General features: G+C 40.4%; 1 protein-coding gene across 1 annotated transcript in view; it reads right to left on the reverse strand.

Moving 5' to 3' along the window:
- Nucleotides 1-13,176: 13,176 nt before the first annotated feature.
- LOC128732796 (adenomatous polyposis coli homolog) overlaps nt 13,177-17,337 on the reverse strand; it is a 47,967-nt gene continuing 43,806 nt past the window's right edge. Inside the window, exon 7 of the mRNA XM_053826181.1 lies at nt 13,177-14,503. The gene's annotated coding sequence lies outside the window, so the exon portion shown is untranslated. The remainder of the gene's footprint in view (nt 14,504-17,337) is intronic.

Genomic DNA, 17,337 nt, shown 5'->3' on the forward strand with positions numbered 1-17,337 from the left:
CCACTTTTTTTTCTCAATTTACAAATCGATCAACGATTAGAGCCTATTTAAGACAGAAGTTTTGTATGAAAGCAGCTACTCTTAGACCCAGTTTTTTATTTTTCATCCCGTTTTAGAGACGACTGCATTGAAATGCACGAAAGTCATATTCTATTTCGAACTTTGATGTGCTTCGATTTTGATCAACACCCACCGAAGAGGAAGCATTTTTCCAACACGCTTTACTTTCAGGACATCATCCAACTGGTCCAGACAGTCTAAAGCAGAACTCGTTCGGCTACGAGCAAGGCTAGAATAACATTAACACATGCAACATGTCTCTGGCCTTTCTTGTTTCCAAATAAACAGCAAAAAGATAAAGGCGAACCGTATACATCCATATGGGATGTACGAGAAGTTAACGTAGGCCCTAATTTGGAGACCAAATGACTTTGAAATACCTACCGTTGACACCGGAGTTTGCATTACCTGAGCTGCCGAGGCATCATTAGGCTTCGTGATCTTAAATTGTTTTTTGTGGCCGATAATTTGAATTAACAATGCCCATTCCAACCAATCACAAGGGGTCAGTGCCGGCGTAGTGGTTAGCATTCACGTTTTCATGCCGAGGATCAAATCCCAACCCGTCCAAGCCGAGCAGGTTTGTTTGATTCCGCTCCGCTAAACTCTAAGACCAAATTTGACGTCCTGAAAGTAAAACGGTTTGACAGTGTGTGCAAAATGATTTATCCTTTTTTTTCAATTTACAAATCGATCAACGATTAGAGCCTATTTAAGACAGAAGTTTTGTATGAAAGCCACTACTCTTAGTCCCAGTTTTTCATTTTTCATGCCGTTTTAAAGACTGCATTGAAATACTCGAAAGTCATATTCCATTTCAAACTTCGGCGTGATTCGATTATGCTCAACACCGAACGAAGAGGAAGCATTTTTTCCAACACGCTTTACCTTCAGGACATCATCCAACTGGACCAGGCAGTCCAAATCAGAACGCATTGGGAGCAGGCGAGGTGATTGTTATTGTTACATGAACATAGGTAAATATGTTCCACCTCGCTTACATCCAGAGATACCACTATTTTCAAATATTTGACTCGCATAAATTTGGGACCCACCAATTATTTTAGTTTCTGTGAGTTCCGATTCTACTAATCTATACCTATAAAGAAGGATTTCTGTCTGTCTGTCTGTCTGTCCGTATGTTCCTTATAGAATCGAAAACTACTGAACCAATCGGCATGAATATATGCATGTAGAGGTTTTTTGGGGCCAGAAAAGGTTTTAGTGATGGTTAGAAACCCCTCCCCCCACTAAGAGGGGGGGCTCCCATACAAATGAAACACAAATTTCCTTGTAACTCGAGAACTAATCAAGCAAATGAAACCAAATTTGGCATGTGAAAGTTTTCGAGGGCAAGAATATTTTCTATGGTAAATAAGGACCCCTCCCCACTTTAAGAGAGGGGGCTCCTATACAAACGAAATACAAATTTCCTCATAACTCGAGAACTAATCAAGCAAATGGAACCAAATTTGGCATGTGTGAGATTTTGGAGTCTAGAATTTATTTTATGATAGTTAGAGACCTCTCACCCCTGTAGTAGGGGGATATGGACCCTCATACAAATAAAACAGAATTTTTTACGAAACTCAAAAACTAATCGAACTCGAGAAATTCGAGAAATTCGAGACCCTTCCATAAAACATTAGTCAATAACAAGACCACAAAAGCTATCTATAGTAGCACTAGATCATTTAGGACGAAACGGTCGCGAGTGTTGCCGGCGACCCGCCGTCGGAAGAGCCGCCCACTGGGGGAGGCAACTCCCCGGCAGAAATCACTACTGTCTAGGTTTATTTGTTTTCCTAGACCTACCTGGGTTTCCTGGAACGAGCGACAGCGAGTAAGGAGAGGATCGCGAAATGGTATTTTCCACAAAAAAGTTTTCCGTGAAATAGTACATTCCGCTTAAGGTTTTTCGCAAAATGATATTCGGCGTAATGTTGTACAATCATGGCGAATATTACTATCCGCTTTCTGGCTATGCAATGAGGGGACAGGGGAGTTGTTTTCTACTTTACTGTGAGGAAAATTTGCAAATTTGTATATCAAACTACCCATTCCTGGTAACTAATAAGCATTAACATAAGCAGCAAATCAGCGTATCTGGCATTTTATACTGCACGTTGTTGTATATTAGTTTTTTGACTGCATGGGTGTTTAAAATTGACATCTAAAATTGTATTCAAATTCTTCGTGTCGGTAATTAGCTGTAAATTAGCATTGTCAGCACTATAAAAAGGTTATCAGTAAAGTAGCTGTATATTTTGCCAAAATAGCATTTAAGTAGCATTTAAGGCGACTTAAATGCTTACATTTGAATAGCATTGGTGATGCTTATTGGTTACCTGGGATGCTTTCATAGTTACGTAACTGCCAAAATGAATCATCTAAAGTTGAACTCCTCAGAAATTTGCAAAACTAGAGATTGTAACAAAGATCACCCGAGATTCATGATTTATGTACAACACAGGTTATTTTGTGGCAATACGAAGTTTGTCGGGTTAGCTAGTTTTTCTATATAAGAAAATCATTTAGCCTAAAAGTAATTTATGAAATCGGCTCAGGAGAGTTAGTTCTGCTTTCCAAACATATTTAAGAATCAAGAAAAGCATGCTTTCCGTGCTAAAATATCAATAAACTCTTTCGTATTACCATAATGGGTGCTACTACTATATTTGGTACTTCTACCCTAATTATCAGTCGCTGCTGAAACAAAACCCAACTACATCGTTTTTTTTGCTTACGACCCATAATCTGCAAATGCTGCTTTGCGTGCGGATTTTTTGCTTCACTGCCAAAACAATGGCCCCCTGGTTGCGCGACTACATAGTAGTAGACCAGTACGGACATACATATAAATTATTCCCGAAAATGCTGCAATGTAATTAACAGGATATGTGGCAATAGCAGAGATAATCCACACGGTTGGCTTCACCGAAAACCGAGTGGTGCATAATGCGGACACCCCGGTTTGAAGGTTCATGTTTTTCTAAACGATTTTCGCCACCAACCGCGCCCCGCGCGGCAGTTGTTTATCGTTGACTAAAATTAGATCGAACTAAACCGGAAGTCCATATTATGTACATTACATAGGACATACAGTTAGTATTTTCAATGTTCACTAATCGAGATTATGCCAATTTTTACCTTTGTATGTATCAGCAAAAACAAACAGAGTTAGGTTAGGAAAATCAATCTGAAAACGGGAAATTCACCAGTATGGGTGGATTCGAGTTTTTTTGTGATACTAGATTGTGGCACCGTACTTACAGTCCGGTGAAATTTCAATTAAAAGCTCCAACAATGATTTGATTCAATTACCACATTGTGCGGTGCGATTTGAAGCCGGTGCCGGAAGAGAGGCGATTAGGTGCTTCATTTCCTTTTTCGTATCACACCGATGCGATGCAAACTGCACATACTTCCGTCCGAGGTTTGGCTCAGCTTAGTACCAGAAACGATGAACGAACGTTCCGTTCGTTCCGAACGTACCTGTGCCTGTGGGGAGATAAATTGAATAAACTTCAAATTAAATCACACGACAATTGCACTGCGTGCCGTGCGGCTGCCGCACCACGTGGGATGTGCCTGAGGACGCTTACCGAAGCTGCTGCGCAGCGGGTGCTCAACAGAACAGCAAATGAATCACAATTAAACGTAAAAATTCAATGTCACACTGTTGAAATCGGTAGGCATGTTTGTGACAAAATTTCAACCCCAAAACGGTTCGGTTGCTTGGGTTGCTTCGATCGCCACTGGTTGTCACTGTCACCGTTAGCAGCAGCTAACAAACAAACAAATAGCCTGTTCTACTATAGGCTGGCCGAACAGAGCATACGCATATGCTGGTGCTACCACACTCTATTATTCTGTCAGGCAAAATGATGAAAAGCTCTTGTTGTGTGCCTGCGCCTGAGTGCAGTGCAGTGCAGTGCAAGTGCAAGTGCAAATGTGAAAAGAGATCCCCTCGTCCGCCCGCGCCCGCCCGTCTCGTGATGGGTGAAGGAAGGCAGGACAACGGCGGCACCGTGGTGTATTGAGAATTGAATTAGTTTTTTTCCTTTCCCCTGGTCGTATCGCGTACCACGATCACAGCGATAATTAGGAGTAATTTGCATCGGAGAACAGTGATTAATTGAGACCGAACGGGGTTCGGACGGACGCATGCAAATTGTTATTTGAAGATCGTTTATAATGATTGAATGAATGTCAGCGCAGGTGTGTGTGGAGAAGGGTTACAAACTTCACACGCTTCCAATGACTCCGAGGGCAGGCAGGCAAGAGCAGCAGCAGCTTATGGTTTGATAGGCTTTATGGCTTACAGACTGAACTAAACAGTCGAGCCAGAGAGAGAAAGAGTGAGTGAGAGGTATCCGACAGACAGGGTGTGACTCCGGTAACTTTCGATTTCGTGCACAAACCGTTGTTGTGAGCTACCCGGCAGTTTACGACAAATTATAGGTTTCAGCACACAGACAGTGTCAGTGGGTGGTCTCGAGCGGAAAAATCCGTGTGAAGTTCAAGCTGAAGTACTGTTTTCCGTATGCATAATAAATTAGATAAGATGATTGACACGGGGGAGAACAACTTTTTGATTTTATGGGTATTTTCTGCTCCGCTAACGAAAGGGGATACGATCGATTAGAACCACTTAATGACGTTAAACACCACCTGGAAAGGTCCACTTTAACTTTGTTGCTATTTTTTACAATGAATCAACAAAACGGCTCAAATTAACGATTCTTTTTCTTCATTTAAAACGCCAGAAATCTAAACGAAGCAATCAAACTTTGAACGGGCAAGAAATTACCACATCGTAAAACTGCTTCGAAAGTCAAACATAGCTGAGATCACAGTAGCCCGGAACGCGTCGCTTGCTTATCGATTAGTTGACAGCTGTGCAATAAAACTAAGCTCTCCGATAAACAGATACTTCTCCGTTCCACCACCGTCTAATTGAAAACGCGAATTTAATTGATTTAGTGCCGTCGTAATCTAACCAATACGCCCCCAATCGCATAGGTTCTGTTCCACCGCTTCGTATAACCCCAAGCTAGGATTCGAGTGTTTCACCGTATTTTGTACCATTCAATCAGGACCCCATCAGAACTCATCGCCTGCGAAATCTTCCATCATCGTTCGCAGGACAGTTAGTAGCGCGAATAAACACCGCCACCGGCGGCCACTAATTTGTCCTATTGGGACCAAATTAAAACGAACCAACTGAATGAATGCGACTGATCCGGGTGACCAACAGTATAGTTGGCAGGGAGGAGGCAATTAAAAATAAAAAGAGCGCAGTTAAAAGGCAGCTGTGCTGTGGGATCCGGCCAGGGACCAGCTCCAACTAACTACAATACGCTTTCATGGGTTTTTAAAAGCTCCCATAAAAACACCTGCGCTGCGCTGCGCTGCTCGCGCATTCAGGGGAATCAATTTGCTGGTAATCAATTGATTGGGGGGCCTATTAAAAGAAACCGGGAGACCGCTGCCTACCTACACACCGGGCACTGATTTACATGCCACACGCCCCTGCGCGCAGGGGAATTAGAAAGGATTCATAAAATTAGCACTGCACGGATTGTGTAATTACGGAGAACCAACAACCGATCGATTAGCATTGCCAAACGATTAGGTAAAAAGTAGCTTACGCAGCGCGCTCGCACGCTTCCTTGCGTGCAAGTCCAAGTGGTCAAATCGTTGGTTGGCAGAGAGACAAGCCGGCATCGCATGAAATAATAGACTTTATGTGTCATTTGACCTAAGCGCGAATTAATTCACTTGACACCTGATTAATCCGTGCTCGGAAAGCTCGGTCAATTAAATGCGCATAATAGAAGAAATAAACATTATCTAATCTGGTTTAAGTCTGAGACAGAAATGCAGCTAATATTTCACATATCCACACGGGCACCCGCTTTTTATGTAAATATTCTCTGTTAATGACGCTAGCGATTGCATTTGACTATATCAAACACTAGCCTGATCAACAGACGGAAACCTTTCGCTGCGACCACCTAGACCAGTGCAGAAACCGATGTCCTGAAAGTAAAGTGTGTTGAAAAATTCTTCCTTTTCGACACGGTAAGCTGTTGGGATCTGACCGAATTGAAGTCCTGTACGTAAACATTCCGCCTTCTTCAATGCTTCAACGATCTGAGTGAAGAAGCATCGGTATATATAAAGGCAAATGGGTAATTTTTAAGAATGCCAGACTGAGTACCCAATGAGTCATTCCGCAATTCAAAATTGAAAAATAAAAAAGTTTATATAGAGGAATCGGCGCGTTCTATGGAAAGATGATCCGTCCCTTGTCGGGCTAGATTTGCAATAAACTTGCAGAGCCATGTAAAATTGTTTCCTCCGTTATTGTTAAAGAGCGAGGAAGATTCTTGTTTATATATATCCAGACTCTCAACAACATCCAACTTCCACGATGGTAATTGGGCGGAGAAGATGGATGTTTTCAGAGGTTAGTGAATGGATATTCTCGAATATATGTTCCACTACTTTAGACTTAAAATGGAAAGTTATCCGTTTTCCTGCGTCCTTGTTAGCCTTGGCAACCCCAGCCGTGTGTTCCTTAAAACGAATACCCAAGTACTTTTTAGTTTGTCCACACTAGCTACAAGCAATTTTGTAAGCTCCTCCTATGTTTAACAATTCAATTTTATCTTTAGTAGACTCCAATCTATTTTTGATTTGGTTGTTCCTACTGGTGTAGACAATATCTAACCAATTCTATTTAATTTTGGACGAAGGTGGTGCGTTAAAACCGTATCGTATTTCACAGCTACTCTTTTCAGATCTTCTGTTATCGGAGTGAGCGTGGTAAAATATTTCCTGTATTGGATCCGATATTGGACAATGGCTTGAATGGCATTTCTACGATATAGCCATTTAGCCTAGCAACTTCAAAAATGTAGTCCATTTCAATCAGTCTCGGTTCTCTTTAATATATGTCGACAACCTGCCCGTTAGAATAAAATGTTCTGCTTTGTTTAAACTGGCTAGACTAACTGAATGATGTGCTGAAGGTAAAGCGTGTTGGAAAAATGCTTCAAATAAATTAATTTTAACAGCATTGAATGTTGTGGTCAAAATTGAAGTAACCAAAGGTTGCTGATGGAATACGAAAATTCGAAGATTTTAACGCAATCATTTCTAATGCAAAGAATTACACACAATGAATGACTGGTTCTAATGGCTTCAAAATAGGCGAAAATAGGCTTAAGCTAAGGGTGCCTGTTTTCATACAAAAGTTCTATTTTAAATTAGTTCTAATCGTTGATCGATTTATTAACAGAAAAGAACGGACGCAAATTGTCAACCCGTTTTGCTTTCAGAACAGCAAATTGGTCTTAGAGTTCTTATCGGTTGGGAAGCGAAATGGAATCAAATGAACCCGTTCGGACGAGCGGTTGCTGATGAAGGCATTGTTGATTGAATACATCTATGAAACGATTTCGTTTACCAATAAACCATTGCAGATTCGTAACCCACTCACTTTTAAATAGAATTATTGTCTAAGAAAGTTACTTTGGAGTCTAAGTTTTTTCACTTTAATGGTGGAGTTTTACAAAAATCGGCCGATTTATACATATACAGATGAGTTTGTAAGCGATGCACGCTTTCAACCCGCTTCAACCCGTGGGGTGATGCCTTCTTCTTCTTCTTCTTCTTCGTCAACGCGGTCCTTAAAACTCCTTGGAGTCATGGTCGACAACAAGCTCAAGTTCGGCAGCCATGTCGACTATGCCTGCAAGAAGGCGTCCACAGCTATTTCGGCATTGTCTCGTATGATGTCTAATAGCTCTGCGGTATATGGCAGCAAGCGAAGGCTTTTAGCCAACGTGGTCCAGTCCATACTCAGGTATTGCGGGCCGGTGCACAGTGGGACGGCTTCAAAAATAGTGAGACATAAGTATTAGCATCGAAATCCTAAGACATAGGGTAGATGCTCCAGAATGGAGGGATTATGTCGGGGGATAGTGTGTAAAGACAATTTGAACGCTCAATTTATCAGTTTCCAATTGAACTACCGGATAATATGGTGCACCATAGTGTTGGCTTTAAATACATACCAAAATTATACCATTCTGCTGGGTAATATATCTAAAATATTGCTTTTCCTGACATTAGTATGTGCTCCTAAAGTAGTGGTAATGTTCCTATAATAGTGGAAAATTTGCCTATAATAGTGGAATGTTGTTTACCGCCTTAGCAACGCTTGCAATGAGCATGGCAGCAGGTGGATAACAACGTAGGCTTGTTAAAATGCTATGGATTGTTACGAATTTCTTAAGCAATTGCACTCTATTAGACTGCTGAAAAGGAATTTGTAATTTTTGCACCAACACCTTGAATTTTAACTGTGTATCTTAGATAAAACTGTTAACAAATATATATTTAACAATAGAAAACGGAAATTATCTCGAAATCCGCCAAAATTATGATATATTTCGAGTTTCCACCACTACTGGTACTACCACAACTACTGGAGCAACTACCCTAGCATAACAGTTGATTCAGAAAAGTTTCTTCATTCAAAAATCACTTTCTAGTGGTGCAGGTATAAGGTTCGTGAAATATTCACTCCTGCTGGATTATCCTTTCAGTTGATTCCTCTAGGGTCAATCTGAACTCGATATAACGAGTTTGGTAATACGGTTACTGTACTTCCATCTTTCAAATTTTCCAGTCTTTGAAAAAATAGGCCAACCTTTGACGAAACAGTGAGCCGCAAATATGAGCTAGGATGCACCTTAACCTAATTTCTCGAGTCCTTTCAGAAAGATGTTAGCAAGATACAAATGTTACATGTTCCAACATGTGAGCAGTGACTTCTTCCATTCTTCTAGGAGCCATTCTTCTATGTTTACGAATGTATAAACTTGATGTCATTGTTGAGGAAATGATGAAAGGCTCAGTCTTCAGTCCACAGCTACATATTTCATGTCAGATCATGGCCTTCTTTGCGAATTTATCAGCAAACACGAACTTATACTTGCCCGGCACATCGCCATGCCCAGTTGTAATGTAAAATTTTTGACCGGAAAGTTACTTGAAATCCATTTTTACGTAGGTCTCGTCGTCCATTAAAATACATCCGTTGAATTTCGTCAAAACTTGCTCGTACAAACGCCTAGTACGCTTCTTAGCTACCAAATTCATTGGCTTCAAGTGCCGATTCGGATGTTTACTGACGCTGTAAGACCTACAGCCTTCTCGAGCAAAGATATTTCACGTAGTTTGATAGTTGGCAGGCATCGTACCCTCTAGTCATATCCCGGATGGAGATGCCAGGATTGGACTTAACGCACCTCAATATCTTGTAAACTGGATTTTTGTGAATAGGCCCGCTTACGGGATTAAAACAATATTTAAAACCAGTAGCTTCGTTTTATTCAAGGTGCTCGGATAAAACGGTAAACTTTTTTTGTAGCAGTATTTTGTTGTACAGCTCAAACTGAAATTTGGAAGTTTATTAATGTTACAAAGTACTGGAGAGGGTTTATTTCTTTTCCCAACTTTTCACAACTCACAATAAATAGTTTTCGCCTATATTTTTCCCTCCGTACACGATTTCCTCTACCAATCTTTAATCATCCGAAAATTCTTATCTCTGCGCACTGTTTTTGCCTGCTTTCTGAATCCTATTTTACAGTTCATTAATTAATCACTGGTTATTCTATTAATCTGATCAATTTACTTACGATTATTTCTCTGTTAACTAATCTTTTCTTCACAGGTTGCGTACAACAGGAGCCACGGTTGCTGTAGGTAAGGTATCACGAATATTGCTATTAATATTAATTTATATTTTCTCTTTTCAACTACTTACAGATGAATAATCACTAACTACCACCAAGCATTCCTTCGAAATCACTTCTTCTTTAAATAAATATAACAATTTCGACTCCAATCTTCACTAATCTTGCAAATAATCTTCCGAAAGTGTACAAAATTTCTCACTCACTATCGTAATGGGTCCTTTTTGTTTTGATTCCTTCCCGCTGTCACGTCGCTGCCAGTTAAAAGGGTTCATATTGTTTCACTGTCGGCGTTTACACCGTCGGGCTGCACGGTGGGCTCAACACAAGGTATTGTGAATCCCCCTCTTTTGTTTAGCACTCGATGGCATCGGCAGAGCTATGATGTTAGGGCGGGTCTGTAAAGAAACAAAAGAGGGATCGGTGAAGCTATGTTCACCCAATAATGCACCCCTAATGTGTGTATCCGGCCACCTATCACACTTAGACTCACCTTCTCCACCAATCCCGTTGGCTTAGGACACCTCGCGATGGACACTGCTCCGGTTCCCGGATTATCTGTGGCCTTTCCCCCACGGGTTCTTCTGGGTGGCCCGAATAACGGATGCGGTCAACAACGATTAGTGTACCGTCTCTTTGGCACTTTGGCACTCGCGGAACCTTTATAATAAAAGAACGGACAGATTTATTTTCGTACTTTAGGGTACGTCTTGACTCGCTCACAGTCCACTTCAGAATTAAAAGTCTCGGCGATGGCGTCTGCGGGTTTCCTTTATATGGCGGGAATATCCATCACATCGTCAACTGACGTATGTGTTTATGCTGTGGGGCGAAAATCTCACAGAGAGCATTAAACCAGCAGTTGTTGAAAGGAATGGGGTTGATTGATGGGCGGTAGGTTCGATATAGGATAAGACAGGATCGTGATCGGTGGTTTTGGTTTCTCATCTCCGGCTCTGTTCACACTTGCCTTGTCTCCCCTTTCAGTGATCCGGATTTCAGGATACATCGGTCGGGGTGGTTACTAGGCTAATGATAGTTAAGTCGTTTCCCATCTCTTGGAATCGCTACAATCTTCCTCCTCAGCTTTCGCACCATAGTTCCAGTTTTGATAAAAGTTCTTTCCCACCTTCCCACTCCTATAGCTTCTCCTTTTAACCTGGATTTTCTAGGTGTTTGTGCAAGATTTTTTTACGTCGTTCGAGTTCCACTCTACTGCTCCGCAACGTGGGGGAATATTTTGACGAAACTTGCACTGGTTGTTCTTCATAAACAAGTAAACAAAGTTATGTCAAATGGTTTCAGTTTCTACTACAAGGGACGTGCCGGTGATGCATCAAGCGGCGTACAAATTTACTTTTAGCTAGGCCTTAGTAGATTAGACTGCATCCCCTGTATCTTAGGTCTATCCAGCGTCACGAGGCTAAGCGAGGCTCACCCGCTATTCTTGACCCATCCAGCGTCGCACGAATCAGCTTAACTAGTTTCGTCAGAAAATCATGTTCTAGCATTGTTTATAACAGCTCATTTCGTTCGACTAAACTGTACGCCGCCTTAAAGTTCGCAAACAGATGATGAATTATTCCTTCCGCATTTGTTCTTCCTCTCTCAAATCCTGAGAATGATCCAATTTCCCTCGTTACTAGTCTCTCCATATCTTTCTCTGTTCTTACGCCGTGACCATGGACTGGTTCTTCTCATCTGTCACTCTCTGGCATTAAGCATTAAACCAGCTGTTAGGCTGCCTTCCACACGTCCTGTCCATTGCAAATGTTTCAATGGCACCATGTAGGTTTCACCACAGCCCATTTATATCTTCTCTCTCTCTCTTCATACTGTTCTGCGATTCATTGATCAAACTTTCAGGTTTATTCCGCTGCCACGCCGTCTGCCGTCAACCGCTGGATGTCGAAACTCAGCGTCCTCTCAGGTGCTAATCTTCGGTCGTGTTCTACAATCTAACGCGAATCTTACACACAACGAGATAGTGGTCAAAGGCGATGTCGTCCGGAAAAGTATCGACCTATAATCAAGGCATGATCGATCTGAGCTAAGGTGGCCCGGATGTGTTTCCAAATATTCAGATGTGGAAAGTGATGGCCATCCATGGCCATGTGACCCTTTTGCCGTTATCATTGGTCAACAGATGAAGGCTTTGTTGTTTTACAATAAGACAGGTCGGAAAAATTCCTGCCTCTTGATTTGCGGATTTGCATCTCCGATGGCGTTTTTACGAACTTGAAGCTCTCGTACGCAAGCAAGCCAACTCGTGCCAGTTCATGGAGAGTTCGGACATACCTTGTTCTTTGCCGTATCCGGTTCATCTGTTCCGTATTTCCATTTTCGTTTTTCGTGATGAGTTTCGATTGGCCTAGTTTTGGCGGCGTACAAACGAACAGCGGAGAGTGGCGTAGACGTATGAACCACGAGTTGCAAGCACTACTTGAAGGGATTCCCATCGTATCTCTGGCAAAAGTTAGGGAGAGTACGGGGCCGGACGACTGTGCATTGAAATTCGTTCTCTTCAAGAACTCCACCGGTACCAGGAACAGCGGTGTCCAACATGCTAGATGGCTCGATCAGGTGGAAGCCGACTTGCGTGTGTCGAGACGCTCAGCGAATTGGCGACAAGTAGCCCAGAACAGGGTACAGTAGAAAGGAATAAATAGCATTTGTTATGGGATTCCTGTGAACATAATATAGTTACCTCTGTATAGTATGTAGCGTCTGCAATCTGTGTTCTGTTCTATCTGTGATTTCCTAGACAAAACTGCAAATACTTTGTCACACAAAAAAAATGATAATTCGGTACACATAAATTCGTTTCTCTTCTTTTACAGCTTTGTGAGCTCCTTCTAGGTATCAATAATAGAATAAACGACTGGTTTCGTTTTGTCACGTTGCCGAATCTGGAAATCTACTGCGAACTTTAGCCTCTAACGTGTTCTTCACAGCTAAGTAAATAGACAAATGAAAAGCAATAATTAAAGGTGTAATTTGCCATTTCGAATCTTAACATTTTTATGTAATTTTTTTATGCTGGCATCAAACCAAAAATGTGTCAGAAATGAAATGCAACATAATGACATTCAGTGACTTCTTTCCTCAGATGTGGAAAGAAAATTATCCAACAATAAAATAATTAAGTTTTTTACTATTAATCGTTGCATGGCGGTTGACTTCGTCTAGTTTGATTACACTGGATAATAGGTAAGTAATGTTAAAATCACTCAAAATCCTCTCAGATATCACATCCGGCTTTCGGCATTACAGAAGGAAAATATTCTATTTTCTTTCATACAGTTGAGTAATGGATAATATAATTTTTATTCCTTACCAGTATAAGATTTTTAAATAATTTCGACAACAGCAATTCTGCTTTTTTGTTTTCTCCTCCGAAAAAGTCCATTACAGATAAGCGCAAAAACTACTCTACTTTTGCAAAGAACTTGTATTATAATAATACTCGAATGTTTTATATATATAGCACAAATGTTTCTCCAATAACAGTTTATTTCCGTGTACGAATCTGAGAGTAGCACAAGTTTTTTGTTTTTATAAAATTTGATATGACAGTCCAAACATAAAACTAAACACAAAAAAAACTAATCAATAAACGGTTAAAATCAAATTGAAAAATTCGTTTTCTCAAATAAAATTCGGGTTGCACGGGAAGGGGTTTTCACCCGCGAATGGATAAAACTTTGATAACTGACTGACTGACTAACTAACTGAGCTGGTTCTTAAAATGCCATAAAACATAAAAACTCCTCTCTGAACTCCTCTGTTCCTCTGTTTTGTATCGGTCCGTCCACGGTCACACGGCGCGGCCCTCTAATAATTTCCTATAATCTATATATTTCGCGAGACATCAAAGCATCATCATCAATCTGGTGCGTAGTATGTAAATGCAGGAAAGTTACTACTCTCTACTATAATATCGCTACGTTTATATTGGTAATAATAATAATAGCAGTGTAATTATGATAGCAATCTAAGGAGTTTATATATTAGCAATTAGCTTTCAATCAAAGTTGATACAATTGTCTCCGGCTCTACATTTCTACAATTTTATCCATCCATCACAAACAAAGCTTAACTGTTAGAGCCGTGCCGGGTCGGGCACGTTTGTCGATCTTGGTTGATTCTCTTGTTTTTTTTTTTAATTTTAAATCCGCCTTCAACAAGGCTTCATCTCGATGAACGTTTTGGGACTAGAATAGTTTGTTTAATTTCTGTTTTTGTCTGCTTCCGGCATCATTACCTCCACAGCATTACCTCGGTTACCACTACTATTGTGTTCCGTTCATCTCAGTCTCTGGACTGACTCTGGAGTGACACTCTGGTCAGTCAACGCAGTCGATGCGAATTTAAGATTAGGTTAAATGTGTGCGCGGTGAATGTGTTCCTGACACGACGTGATGAGCGTATCAGTTGCTGTGTGTGGTGCGCTTAAAATTAAACGAGGAAATCTTGTTCGTGCTTTTTTTTCTGCTCCAGAAACTCTTTTAGGTTAAAAAATAACTGGTACCTTTCCACGTCAGCTGATGAATGCAGACGTTGCAAACTTTTGGGACTTATAAAAAACCTAAAATGGTGTGGTACTATTTTGTCGTTGTTTAAAAATTTCCAAAATTTTAAATTGCACGAACATCTGAAAATGAAATCTGAAAAAAAGACATCCAAGCAAATACAGCATTGAGTCACGAATCATTTCTCGAACGGAAAAGTAGCATGCAAATCAAACCAAGCAAAGGGTGTACCCCATTAGGCATACGGACGTTAGGCATAAATACATTAGGCATAATGGACGATAGGCATAATACGCAGAAAGCACTGTGTACGGTAGGCATAATGGAGCTTGGGCCATCTGCCATCGCTAGCTTACAAGAGGTCCAATCGACTCAATTTAAAAAAGCACTACATATAAAATTGTCTTATTCTCTCACACGTTTTACTTCCTTTCTGTTTCGTGTTTTCATCTTTTCTGTACCGTTTTCTTAGCTTTTTCTCTCACTATCCTTCCGTTTTCCGTCTAATTCTTTCGTGTACATTTACTTCTATCCCGCCCAAGCAACAATGTCAGTTTTATTGTACTCTTACGGCGGTTTTCAAGGCCAATTTTGATCTTGAAAGCTATCATAAGAGTGTAATAAAACCCAAATTGTTTCCTGGGCGTGTTGCCTGTTTTATGGTTTCGCTCTCCTTCGTTCATGGTCCATTTTTTTCAAATTTTCAACCCTTTTTTGTTATTTTCTTTTCCGTATTCCGACTTTTTATTCTCTTTTCCCTATTTTTCGTTTACGTCTTTTCCTAACTCCTTTCATCCCCTTTCATTCTTATATTTCGTTTTCATCTGTTCCACTTTTTATCTTTTTGATGCCACATTTTTCTTCTTTTCTGTTACGTTTGTTCTAATGTTAATTTCCTTTTCCCGCTTTCTTCTTCGGTTTTTTTTTCTCGTTATCCATCTTTTTATCATCCGCTCCACCATTTTCTTTAATCCGGCTTTCCTGATTTTCTTTTTTTTTCTTTTTCTTGTTTTTCGGCCCATCCTTCTCTGTTTACAGTCCGTTTGACCTGTTTTTCCCGTTTTACTTTGTTTCCTCTTTTGATTTCTCTTATTTTCCCTATTGTTTTCTGTTCCGTATTCCGTTTTCTGTCTCGTCTACCCTCTTTTGCTATCTCGTTTTACCGCTGTTTCTCTCTCTCTCTCTCTCTTTCTCTCTCTCTCTCTCTCTCTCTCTCTCTCTCTCTATCTCTCTAGTCCTTTTATCTTTAGTTCTCGTACAATTTTTTCACTACATTTCCTGTTTCATCTCCTCTCTTTCTGTTTCATTGTTTTCATTTCATATCCCGTGTGACCCACTTTTCCATTTTCCTCGTTTTCGTTATCGGTTCGATTTTCTGTCCGCTGTTTTCTCCTTCCTTTCGCCCTTTTCTTGAGTCCTGAATCTCCTCTATCCCGTTTTTTGTCTAGTTTCTTCCGGTTTTTTTCGATTCCGGGCCCATTTTTGCTCTGTTCCTGTTTCGTTTTTTGTCACACTCTGTCCCGTTTCGAGTTTCTCGATCCCGGTTTCCGTCTTTTTTCGCTTTAAACTCCTTTTCGCTTTTCCGTTTTTCGCTTTCGCTGGCTCCGTTTTTCCTCTTGTTATGTGTCTAATTTTCATTTTCTTCATTTTTTTCTTTTTCTAGCCCGTTTTTCCTACTCCCGTATTTTTTTCCTTTTTTTACCTCCTTTTCTATCTAGTTTTTCTCCAGTTTCGACCCGTTTTTTTCTCCTCTTTTGCACCGTTTTAACGTAGGAATAAGTCTTACGGCAAGTTTTTGAGATAGGGTGTCATTCCAAAAAAAAAAAGAAAAATGTGAGCGTCACGAAAAATGGTAGTTTTTGAGCGCCAATAGCTCAGCGGTCTTCCGACCGATTTTCAATATTTTTGCACCAAACGATCGGAAAATCTTCCACGCATCCAAACCAATTAAAGAAAACTATTGATTTTTAGGTGCGCACTATTGAAAAGTTGGATATGATGGAGCATTGTCCACCTAGCAATTCTCGCTTCGTGATTAGTTGTTGAAAATGACGTCATCAAAAGTAGTAACGCATTTTCACACTTCGGCTTATAATTCAGTCAATTTTCAATAGATTGGAAAATCGAATTGGAAAATGAAGAAAACTATTGATTTTCAATCGTCATTGAAAAATTGAAAATAACTCTAACTCGGTCTAACTAGAAATAGTCGCTTCGTGATTGGTTGAAATAATTTCCAATTATTTTCGAACAAGTCTTGGTACAATTCAGAAATCGACGAGAAAGTCGATGGAAAATTCCATTTATTCTACTATAACAAAGTTGCAAGAGAACTAAATAGAATCCTATCCTTTCTCGTTGATTGCTATTTGCCACCAACGGCAACACAAGCGGTGCCGCAGATATTTTAATTTCAATAATCGTCACATTGAAACATTGTCTGCCGTGAACAAGTGATAGCGATTAATACCAAATTAACACCAAATGAAACACTATTTTACCGCAACATGCGCAACAATGCGCAGCAAAACGCGTAAAACTAAACCCAATGTTTTGTTTTAATAAATAATACTGCTGGCCCGATAAACTTTATTGTGATCAGCGAAGAACAACAATCTTTTATATCTTCCTAAAAGCATGTTTTCATCCTAAAAAGGGCGGTGTCTGGTAATTGATTAAACAATACAACAGCTTGAATGTTTAGCAAAACACCTCTAGTAACTCCGAAGAAAAGTTTGTTCATTTCTCCGTCGATACGGACTGCCAGCTGCAGACTGTTCTACTCGTCACCACACAATCTGCCTGCCTGTGTGCGGATAAATCCAAAATTTCAGCAGTGAAATCACTTCTGCTGGTTCATATACGCGCGTACGTAATTTGGCTTCCTCAGCAAACCGCAGACCAGCGGCACTTTTCCGTTCCGCTTTGCCAGATCCCAGATGGATGTCAGACGAAACGTTTGAAACGGC

This window comes from Sabethes cyaneus, chromosome 1, assembly GCF_943734655.1.
Source record: "Sabethes cyaneus chromosome 1, idSabCyanKW18_F2, whole genome shotgun sequence".
NCBI classification, from domain to species: domain Eukaryota; kingdom Metazoa; phylum Arthropoda; class Insecta; order Diptera; family Culicidae; genus Sabethes; species Sabethes cyaneus.